The sequence below is a fragment of the Enhydra lutris genome, unplaced genomic scaffold (assembly GCF_002288905.1).
Source record: "Enhydra lutris kenyoni isolate GAN:26980312 unplaced genomic scaffold, ASM228890v2 scaffoldscaffold12, whole genome shotgun sequence".
Classification (NCBI taxonomy): Eukaryota; Metazoa; Chordata; class Mammalia; order Carnivora; family Mustelidae; genus Enhydra; species Enhydra lutris.
The window spans coordinates 59,661,435-59,674,084 of record NW_019154096.1 but is presented as its reverse complement, the minus strand read 5'-3'; positions in this window follow the sequence as shown (position 1 = coordinate 59,674,084).

Here is a 12,650-nt window from a genome sequence, read left to right as displayed (position 1 = left end):
CATCGGGCTCTCTGCTCAACAGGGAGCCTGCCTCCTCCTCCTCTCTCTCTCTCTGCCTGCCTCTCTGCCTACTTGTGATCTGTCAAATAAATAAAAAAAAAATCTTAAAAAAAAAAAGAAGACAATGGAAAACCAAAAAAAGATACTTAGATAAAATAGACTAAATTAAAAATGGTAAAAAGCAGCAAAAAGGTCACAACATAATGATAAAGGAATCACTCCATAAAGAAGATGTTAACAATTGTAACTATTTATATGCCCAAATTAGAGTACCTAAACATACAAAGTGTAAACTAACAGCTAAAAGGAAAAATGAACAGGAATGTAATAACAATAACAGTTGAGGATTTTAGTACCTCACCGATGTCAATGAACACATCATCTAGACAGATAATCAATTGGAAACATATCTGGACAACACTGTAGAATAAATAGATCTAACATATACTGAACATTCTACCCATTGACAGTGGATTACACATTCTTTTCAAGAGCACATAGAACATTTTCTGGGATAAACCATGTTAGGCCTCAAAACAAGTCTTAGGAAATTCAAGAATGAAATCCTATCCAGTATCTTCTCTGACCACAATGGCATGAAGTTAGAAATCAACTAGAGGAAAGTTAGAAAATTCACAAACACATAGAAAATAATGACCTCCTGAACAACGAATGGATCAAAAAATACATTAAAAGAAATATGGCTTCTAAAATGAAAACTGAAACATGATCTACCAGAGCTTTTGAGATACAGTTAAAGCAGTTCTAAAAAGGAAGTTTATAGCAATAATTGTGCACATTAAAAAGAAATATCCTAAATAAACATATTTATATCTTAAACTAGATAATTTTGCCTAAATTTAGCAGAAAAAAAATAATGGAGATTAGAGTAGAAATAAAATAGAACAGAAAAATAGAAAAAAAAATCAGTAGTTGGTTCTATGAAAAGTTTAACAAAGTTGACAAACCCTTAGCTAAACTAACCAAGGGGAAAAAAGAAACCCAAATCAACAAAGCTATACATGGAAAAGGAGACATGACTACCAATACCTCAGAAATACAACAGATCATAAGAGGCTATAATGAATAACTATATGCCGCCAAACTGAGAAATCTAGATTTAAAAAAAAAAAAAATTCTTAGAAACATTTAATTTACCAAGACAGAATCAGGAAGAAATCAATCATCTGAATAGACCAGTTATTAGTAAGAAAGTTGAAAAAATAATTTTTTTTTTTTTTAAGATTTTATTTATTTGACAGACAGAGATCACAAGTAGGCAGAGAGGCAGGCAGAGAGATAGGAGGAAGCAGGCTTCTGCTGAGCAGAGAGCCTGATGTGGGGCTCGATCCCAGGACTCTGGGATCATGACCTGAGCCGAAGGCAGAAGCTTAACCCACTGAGCCACCCAGGTGCCCCGAAAAAGTAATTTTAAAATCTCCCAATGAAACAAAACTGTGAACCAGATGATTTTACTGATATTTTACCAAACATTCAAAGACTTAACACCAATCCCTCTCAAACTCTTCCAAAGTATCTTAGAGGTAGAAACATTCTCAAACTCATTTTGTGAGGTCAAGGATTACCCTGATACTAAAATCAGAAAGAGACACTACTAGAATTGAAAACTATAGCCCAATATCCCTGAGGAATATAGATACAAAAGTCTCAGTATTAGCAAACTGAATTCAGCAGCACACTAAATGGATCATTTGCCATGATCAAGTGGGATTTACCCCTGGGATCTGAGGATGGTTCGACATATACAAATCAATGCAACACATCACATTAATAGAAAGAAAAAAATCATACTATCACTTCAATACATGAAGAAAAAGCTTTTCATAAAATTCATCATCTATTTATGAATAATAACTATTAGACAAAAGAAAAACATCTCATCATAACAGAGACCATATATCACAATCCCACAGGTGATAACATACTCAACTGTGAAAAGTTGAAAGCTTTTCCTCTAGGATTGGTAACAAGACAAGGATGCCTATTTTCCTCGCTCCTACACAATGTAGTAGCAGAAATCCCAGATAGAGCAGTCAGGCAAGAAAAAGACAAGGCATCTGAATTCCAAAGGAATAAATAGAATTGTTTCTATTTGCAGATGACTTGATCATATATAGAAAATCATAAAGATTATTAGATCTAATCATTGAATTCGGTAAAGTTGCAGGATACATAGTTGATAAAGATTAGAGTTTCTATCACTAACAACGAATTTTCTGAAAAGGAAATTAATTCCATTTACAGTAGCATCAAGAAACAGTGAAATCCTTAGGACATAATGGAGGTAAAAAAATCTCTATTTCAACAAATTCAAGATACCTATGAAACAAATTCAAGAAGACATAAATTAAAAGGTATCTTGTGATCATGGATTACATGATGTCAGTACTACCAAGTGCCATACATATTTAATGCAATTCACATTTTTGTTTGTTTTGTTTTTAATGAGGGAAAAACAAACCACCTTCTAATATTCACATGGAGCCAAACAAGGCTGCAAGTAGGGGTGCCTGGGTGGCTCAGTCAGTTAAAGCCTCTGCCTTTGGCTCAGGTCATGATCCCAGGGTCCTGGGATTGAGCCCCGCATCGGGCTCTCTGCTCTGCAGGGACCCTGCTTCCTCCTCTTTGTCTGCCTGCCTGTCTGCCTACTTGTGATCTCTGTCAAATAAATAAATAAAATCTTTAAAAAAATGATATATATATATATATATATATGTGTGTGTATATATATACACACACACACACACATATATATATATATATAAAAGGCTGCAAGTAGCCAAAGAAATCCTGAGAAAGAATAAAGTAGGAGGCAACACACTCTCAGATTTTAAGCCATACTATGAAGCTATAGTCATCAAAACAGTATGACAGTGATAAAAATATATAGACCAATGGAAAAGGCTCAGGCATCCACAAATAGATCCAAGCATGTACAGGCAACCAATATTTGACAAGGGAAGCAAGAATACTCAACAGAGGAAAAAGGAAGTCTTCTCATAAATGGTGCAGGGATAATTGGATATTCACATGTAAAATAGTGAATTCTGGACCCGTATGTTATCCTACTTACAAAAAATAATACAAAATAATTAAGTACTTAAATGTAAAACCTGAAACCATTAAACTCCTAGAAGAAAGGGATAAAGCTCCTAGACATGGGTCTTGGTAACAATTTTTTGGTTGTGACATCTAAAACACAAGCAACAATATCAAAACAAACAAGTATGGCTACATAAAACTAAAAAACATCTGTGTAACAAAAGGAACAAAGTAAGAAAATCTATGGGATGGGAAACAGTTGCGTATATAGGATAAAGTATTATCAAAAATATTTAAGAAATTCCTGTAACTTAATAGCAAAAAGACACAACCCAATTAAAAAAAATGGGCAAAGGACCTGAATAAAAAAAATTATACACACACACACATACATACCCACCCACCGACCCATAGGTACATGAAAAGATGAAGGAAATACAAATTAAAACCATGATAAGATAATAAGATATCAGTTCATTCCTGTTAGAATGTCTATAATCAAAAAGACAAGAGAGAAATTCTGGCATGAATGTGGATAAAAGGGAATCTTATGCACTATTGTAAATTGTGTATGTGTAAATTGGCAAACACTATGAAGAACAGTTTGGAGAAGACTCAAAAAATTAAAAATAAAAATGCCATTTAATTCGGTAGTTTCACTTATGGGAACATATCCAAAAGAAATGAAAACACTAAGTCATAAAGATATCTGTACCCCCATGTTCACGGCACCATTATCTACAATAGCCAAGACATGGAAACAACCCAAGTGTCTAACTGATGAATAAATTAAAAAGTCGTGGCATGTGCACACACACCATACACACACAAGTACAATTTTGCCAAGAACATCAGTATACCCTACTATGTGCAAGGGCATGAATGGGCCATGCAGGCATTAGGTTATGTGAAATGTATCAGACTTATAAGTGAAACCATACAATACTTGTCTTTATATGTAGAATCTAAACAACTCCTAGGAATTGTAATTACCAGAGGCAGAGGGGAAGGAAGAACTGGAGGAAAATGGTCAAACTTTCAGTTACAAAGTTTCAGGCACAAACTTTCAGTTATAACTAAGTACTAAGAGTGACATGATAACTATAGTGAACACAGCTGTGTGATACATAAGAAGTTAAGAGTTAATCCTTCTCATCACAATGTTACCTAGGGATTAAAAGAAAAGTTAAAAATCATAATTAATGATCCCAGGTTATCTGTAATTTTGCTAGTAGCATATAAATCATTAATCTAAAACTTCAAGAGCTGTCAAAACATGCAGAAGTGAGAGGTGGTTTAGGGATCAGGTAAGTGGAACAGATGTTTTAACAAATATCCTGATTGAGCCAGAATGGGTTCCACACGTAGAGTATTTCTTCCTAAACTCCAGAATTTTACTCAGGCTCTTATTCCTCCTCCACTTCTGTTCATGCATCCAACATCTTCACATTCTCAAGGCCCAATTCCTTATTAAACCCTTCTCCAATTAATCGGAATAAGGATGTACCAGGGTGACAGGTTTGTTTTTTTTTTAATGTGTTACTTATTTTACTTACACAAATCTCACAAATCTTATAAGTATAAAACTTTGTTTTCATTTTTAGAATAATTTCAGGTCTATGTATGGAGCGGGGGGGAATAAATAAAAAGAAATTAAAGCATAATGAATTGTTTGATCAAAATGGTGTGTCAAATATCTTGCCTGTGATGGTAGGTATGGAAGTACAAGGAATTGTGGTAGACTAAGGTAATGACCAATATCTTTCTTACATAGTTGAGAATTCGGCCCATTTTCTGAAAAAAAAAAAAAAAACATTAAGCTAATCCCATCCATTTCCCTTGTCAATTGCTCTGTGCCAGTTCAAATCAGACACACAATGATGATGTGCAGAAGCCCAAATCTAGTTTTTAATATTAGAATCCAGAAGTGGATAAGAAGTCAATTTTTCCCTGTCTTCTCTTGATCTCTCATTTCTCAGCATAAGAAAAATGTCAGCTTCCCTTTTTCTTTTCTTAGCATCTGTAGAGAGCAACATCTCTTTACCTCGACCACCGTCTTTATCTTTTCTCCTTATTTTTAAGGAATCTTAGTAATAGATATACTCTCCTTGTTCTCTGCTTATCCTTTCTCCTTTACCTGTTTTTCAGGCTAATACCTTCTACTCTGTGTTGCTTCCCCTCTCCACAGGAAAAGTAGTATTCCCAGAAAAAAATAGATCCAGAAACCATCCAAAGAGAAGTCACAGTATTGATAAGGAAATCCAGACAAGCACAGATAGTTCCAGGCCATAAGATTAATTTCCTTCTTAACCGTAGATCTTAAGGGAAGTGAAGGTCTGGGCCACTTGCTTTCTTCCCTAGATGCTACTTTCAAGGACTCCACTTGGACAGACTGCTTGAGCTTGAGGGTAGGTATGACCCCTAGTCCCTACCTTCACTGCTCTTCAGACATTACTCACCAAATAAACGACCGTGGGACAGATGAGAAGCATCCGACATCCTTCCTTGTGTACCCCTATATTCATACTCAAAGAAAGATACATCTAACTTGCATTACCCCTGCCTGTGCAATGAACCTCAGCCAAAATATTCAACTGTGTAATCTCCAAATGCCCTAGATGACATTGCACTGGGTATTATTTAAAAATCATGTTTCAGGGGGAATAAAGTTTAATAATTTATGCCTTCTTGCCTTTTTAAATTTTCTCTTTATTGTATTTTGGTAGGGAACACTAAGTATAAATTGAATAAAGTGAGACATCACACATTGAGTATTAATTACCACAATATTAAGAGACCCTGTAGCTTTGTCTTCTGAGTTGAATAATGGCAAACTGTGAGGAAATAGAATTTTAAAGATTGCTTGCTAATCCTCCTCTACTCAGAATGTGAGTTATGCACACATTTCTTAGATTTTATATTTTACTTGAATTATATTAATGGGCCAACTGTTGGTCTGAATCAAGCAAAAACTGGACCCAGAGATGTTATATAGTAAGGCAAAAGATTCTAGGACAGAATCTGTTCAAGAGCTCAGTGGTAAAGTAATGGGACTTGAAGACTTGAATTCCTTTGCATGCCAAAGAACCCAGGAAAATAGAGGTGTCATTCCTACTTGAAAGAACCCCCCCCCCCAAAAAATCCTGAAAACCACTGACCTGCAAGTGTGAGGAAGTGTTTGCAGGGAGGTGGCTTATTCTTGTTGACCCAGGTATGGTGATGGAAGACACAAGAGAAGTATATGTTGTGTCTTGGGCATCAATTTGTGTAGGAAAAAAATTTGAACTCAGCCATGGGTTTTTTGCATTGTTTACCCATCACCTAGAAGTGAGTACCATCTCATGCTATCTCTCCATGTTACCTGAGTAGGTGACTTCACTGCAGGGAAAAAGAATCACAGGTTTACCGATAACATGAGTACTCATGGCACAGGTCCAGAGTGTTTGATTAAAAAGAGAGAGAGAGAGAAGTAAGTTAAATGGTAGGAAAAACAGGTTTCTACCCCACACTAACAACTAGATTTCAGTGCTGTCACTTTGTACATCCATAATCATTCCCAATATTGAAATATCAAAAGGTTTCCCTCTTAAGAGTAGAAAACAAAAAGTCTATTATTACAACTTCTGTTTAATATTATTCTGAGTATTAGCAAGTAAAACAAAAACTAATATCATATGAAGTTGAAAAAAACTGCATTATTATGTCTAGAAGACCAGTCTACTTATCTAAGAAATCTAATGTTCAAGTAAAGCCTTAATATTAACTGGTGTATGTCATAAAGTTACAGAATACATGGTTCATTCAATAGTCCACAATCAATTGTATTTATATATACGACTACGTGTATGTAACAGTTACATACATATAACAGTTTTCCTCAAGTCAACCCTTATATTCAGTGCATCCCTGTTAAAATCTCAGCAACTTCGGGGCGCCTGGGTGGCTCAGTGGGTTGAGCCGCTGCCTTCGGCTCAGGTCGTGATCTCAGAGTCCTGGGATCGAGCCCCGCATCGGGCTCTCTGCTCTCTCGGGGAGCCTGCTTCCTCCTCTCTCTCTGCCTGCCTCTCTGCCTGCTTGTGATCTCTCTGTCAAATAAGTAAATAAAAATCTAAAAAAAAAAAAAAAAAAAAATCTCAGCAACTTATTGTGTATGTTAATTAGTGTAGAAACTGTCAAGTTAATTCTAAAGTTCAATGGAAATGCAAAGATCCAAGATTACCAAAGGAAATGTTGAAGAAGGTAAATATAGAGTACCAAAAACTTGGTCAAAGCTGTGGTAGTATGTCATGATCCTAGTAAAGGATAGGTACACAATGAAGTACACAGAATTTAGGAAGCAGTATAAATTTATCTGGTATCATTGAAATGATACCAGAGTATAGTGGGGAAAAAACAGTCTTCTCAATTAGATATGTTAGGTTTTTAAGAATACATCTAGCTCTGGGGCACCTGGGTGGCACAGTGGGTAAAAGCCTCTGCCTTAGGCTCAGGTCATGATCCCAGGGTCCTGGGATCAAGCCCTGCATCAGGCTCTCTGCTCGGCGGGGAGCCTGCTTCCCCCTCTCTCTCTGCCTGCCTCTCTGCCTACTTGTGATCTCTGTCTGTCAAATAAATACAATACTAAAAAAATGTTTATAAAGAATTACATCTAACTCCTTATTAACTTTAAGTTCCAAATAGATGTCAGAACTAAATATGAATGGAAAGTAGCAAAAAGTATTTTTTAAATATTTTTAAAAAATATTTTTTAAAAGACATCATTTTGATTGTAGAGTGAGGAAACCTCTCCAACAGAACACAAAAGCTACAGAAAAATTGGTAAATTCAAATTTAGCAAAACAAAAACTTGCATTCCTCACAACATATTATGAGTAGAAGACTACTAATTTTTTAAATGTATATGACAAAGGTGTTGTATTTAGAAAATATAAGGAACATCTACAAAAATCAGTAAGTCATAAAACACAGTAGAAAGTACAGAAAAAGATTTAGCTCTTTATGAAAAAAGATACCAAAATAGCTGCTAAATTAATGAAGAGATATTTAACTATAGATATCATAGAAGTGTAAATTAAACATGAAAAGCTTAAATGAAAAGATAAGTTTTGGTTGTGAAATATCACTAAGAATGTGAATAAACGAGAGCACTGAACAGGGCTGGCGAGTTAAATTGGCACAGACACTTGGCACACAATTCAAGATTATCTAATGAAGCTTAACAACAGCATATATGAAGACCAAACAAGTTCACACTTAGACATAAAGCACAGCAAAAGTGTTAAGGAATTGGAATATAGTGGCATTTGTTACATGTGCACACACAGATACACAAAACTGTGAAACAGCTATCCACATGTCCATCAGCATTAAAATCATTAAATTAGACATCCCCCTACTTTTGCTTTCAACTGATTTATGTCTTTGGATCTAAAGTGACTCAATATAGCATACACTTGAATTTTTTTTTAAATCCATTCTACCAATCTCTGCCCTTGATCAGAAGAGAATATCCATTTACATATAAATATTTACTGATAAGAAACTTTTGCCACCTTTTAAATCTTTGTAACTTTCTCTTATTCTCTGTAATATGGTGGTTTGTGGGGGTTTTTTGTTTGCTTGTTTTTTTTGGTTTCTTTTGGTAATGAAATGTTTTAATTTTGTGTGTGTACATCCTATAGCGGTTTTCTTTGTGCTTACCATTGGGATTACATTAAATATCCTGAAAGTAGAATGCTGTTTTTTGAAATTTATAGTATTTTAATTTCAATAACATACAGAGAGCTGCTCCTTTACAACTTTATACCAACCCCTTAAATTTATCAAAATATTATATCTTTATACATTGAACATCAAAAAATTTTGGAACACATCAGTCTCTTAAATACAGTAGGAAAACAAAATTTAGGTTCAGAAACCAGAGTTATAATACTGGATTTATAGCAGCCCATGTATCCCCTTACTTGAACCCACATGCAGTAACTGGTGTCTTTATTCCAACCCTCAGGACTGTCTGATATTTCATAGCATGAAATCTAGCAGTAACCAACTCTCAGCTTCTGTTCGTCTGGGAATATTCTTTTTTTTTTTTTTTTAAGATTTTATTTATTTGACAGAGAGAGAGAGAGAGAGAGATCACAAGTAGGCAGAGAGGCAGGTAGAGAGAGAGGGAAGCAGGCTTCCTGCTGAGCAGAGAGCCTGATTCGGGACTTGATACCAGGACCCTGAGATCATGACCTGAGCCCAACACAGAGGCTTAACCCACTGAGCCACCCAGGTGCCCCTATCTGGGAATATCCTAATTCCTACCTCACTGTTAAAGGACAGATTTGTGAAATAAAGGATAGTTTATTGTTATTTTAGTACACTAAATATTTAAGTCCATTGCCTTCTGGCCTCCAAGGTTTCTGACAAGTAGTCTGCTTATTTTCTTATTAGGAATCTCTTTTGTGTGATCAGTCACACTTTTCTTGCTGCTTGCAAAATTATCCTTGTCTTCCCATAATTTGATTTTATAGAATACAATGGGGCTGTCCTTTAGTATATCCTATTTGTCTTTAGTTGAAGTTCTTAGATATTTATATTCACAGCTCTCAAATTCATGAAGTTATCAGCCACTATTGCTTCAAATATTTCCTCTCCTCTCCCTTTCTTCTAGAACATCCATGATACATGTCCACTTTACAGTGTTCCAAAGGTCTTACAGGTTCTCCTCACTCTTCAACCTTTTCATCAGTTCCTCAAACTGGAAGATAGGACAACTGAAATTATAAGTTCACCAACTCTTCTGCTTGAATCTGCCTTTGAATCCCTCTAGTGAATTTCTCATTTCATTTACTGTACTTTTCAGCTCGTTTCCTGTAGGTTTTATATTTAATATTTCTATCTTATTCATAATTTTCTTCCTCCATGTTTAGCATTTCTTCTTTGAGTATTTATTTAAGGAAACTCTTTTAAAGTCCTTGTTTAGTAGATCCACCATCAAGTATTTCTCTGGGATAGTTGGTCATCCCCTAGCCCCCATAACTGGCAATACTGTGTTATTTTATTGAGTAGTGTTTTTGTTGTTGTTGAAAACTGGATATTTTAGTCTAACACACAGAAGTACAACAAGAATGGCTGCCTGCCTCTTTGTCTCTACCTCCTTGATCAGAAACAGCATTTAGCAGAAGTAGAAATTAAGAAGCAAAACATGGATTCTTGATATTTGTAGAACAAAATCTTTATTGACCACCCTGGCTTCTGAAGCCTGTGCTCAAGTTGCCCCAAGATGTTCTCAGCTGCCAACCATAGGGATATGGCCTGGGTGATGAATAGCGGCTGCCTAGCTCGAAGTTGGCTTTGAGCGAAATTAGTTACAATTAACTATCCAACCTTCCCCTTGGAAGTTGAAGGCCTTTAATAGACTCTAGAAAACTGTTACATGGGACAGAACAGTGTAACTTCTGAATGGGTGTTTTCTACTCTTGCTACCATCTTGCTACAATCCCCTCTGGATCTGATTTTTGATTATGGCTCTTATTAAATGATTTGCCTGTGTTGCTTTCTTCCTACAAAAGGGCAAACTAATAGCAATGACTATCAAAGGAAACCCTTAACAAGAGTTTACCATGTTTCAGGTAATGGGTTATGCACTTCCAATACAAAACACACACACAGCTATAAGGTTGATGATACTAGAAGAATTTTACACATGGCTAGTAATACTACTAATAATAATCCTACTATATATATTATATATATAGTATATATATTATACATATATATATACTAAAATATACTATAATAAATACTAATAATAATCCCCAAAAATAATTTCCTAAAGGCACTGAGCTATTACAGTAAATCGTGGACTACTCTAGAGAACATAGGCACCTAATTACCGTGAGCATATGAGGTACGCCTAAATTTTATGGCACAGTGCTAAACACGTTTGTTGATTTTCAGGAAGTGGGAGCTTAAGAAATAATGGTGACAGTGACTGTATCTACACACCCACATGGAGGGGCTACCTATGTGTTGCAATGGCTCAGATAGATCTGGGAAACATCGTACCCATCTGGAAAAATGAGATGGTGAATAACCCAGTCAGAGGTTAGTAGGAACTTTAAGAACCTAGAGAAACTTTAGAAGTATTTGTTTCCCCTTTAAGTAACAAAAGCCATACTTTCCTACATTGTTTGTCTTACCCCATCCCAAGGACAGGGAGGCTAGCAAGTGCGGGAACAATAACACTGTCACAGTTTTGATATAGGAGGATTTCCAGAAAAAAAGACCCAGAGAATTGTCAGGAAAAGCCTATGCTGAGACACATAGCATAGCGAGAATGCTAGTTTGCAGAAGGTACAACTACATCACATTAAGAAAATGCATAATTTCTCTACATAGCAAAAACAAAAGTGGAACAAGAAGGTGAGTTTATCTAAAGCAAAAGGGTCCATGTGTTATTCCTGACTTAGGTGTCCTGCTGTGCATAATCCCCTATCATAGTCTTTCTCTGCTTCCTTTTCATAACATTTTGAACAATTAATATTTGTTCATTAGAGAGACACTGTATTCTATTAGCAGATCCTTTCCCACATGTTGTGCTTCCCTTAGGATTTTGATTCTGCTATTTTCTTTATAAATGTGTATATGTATATTTACATGTTTTTAGGAAAAGCTCCTGTAGATATGTCCTATGAATTTCAGCAAAAATACTAAAATTGAGTCTTTACATGAAATCTCTAGGAATCATCTCCAAACTACATGGTTCTCAGGGACTCAATTGATACTGTCAGATAATCACTTAGGGAAGGTAATAGAAAACACACACACACACACACACACACACAAAGACCCTTTACTCCAATCACACTCAGGCCGGCACCAGGCCTGAAATGTTTTTTCTTCTCATGGAGGACTTGGGTGGTAAATTTATTTCATGTCTGCCAGACAGGGCTGGTTCTATTCTCATTCACATAACCAGTTATGACTGAAAAGACAAACAATTAAATACTTATTCAAATATGTTTTTCCAATAATCTCAGATGGCTTAGAATCATGTTGACTGAAAACAACTTCAACAGCTTTTGAACAGATGACATTATCCTATGAATGATTTTTCGATAGCTCAGAGATGTTCGCTTTCTGCAATGACAGAATTCATGGAAGGAAATAGCGGATAAATCCTCTCTGCTGGAATCTTACTGCTTCATAGATCAGATCAAAGCTTTCAATTAAAATGAAACTGAAACTGGCTCTGGATTAAAATCTAAAACCTGAAACTCAGACAGCTATAAATAGACTTTTCCACTATCTTGGAACTTAGGGGTTTCACATGTCTTTCTTTTGGACAATGCAACTTATTTTAAGGGAAAAAAAGTGATTTTTGTAACTTCAAAGATTTCTCTAAATTGCATCATGCAAATATGTTAACTTTATTCTCCTTCTTCCACAGTGATTTCTCTGAGGTTCAACATGTACAAAAAAAATATGTAGGTATTTGATAAAAAAAAAATGGAAACTTTATCATTCCTGGTAAGCTGTAATAGAAAATGAAAGCATAACCCTAGCTCTGGGCAGCTTTATCATCTTTATTATTTATA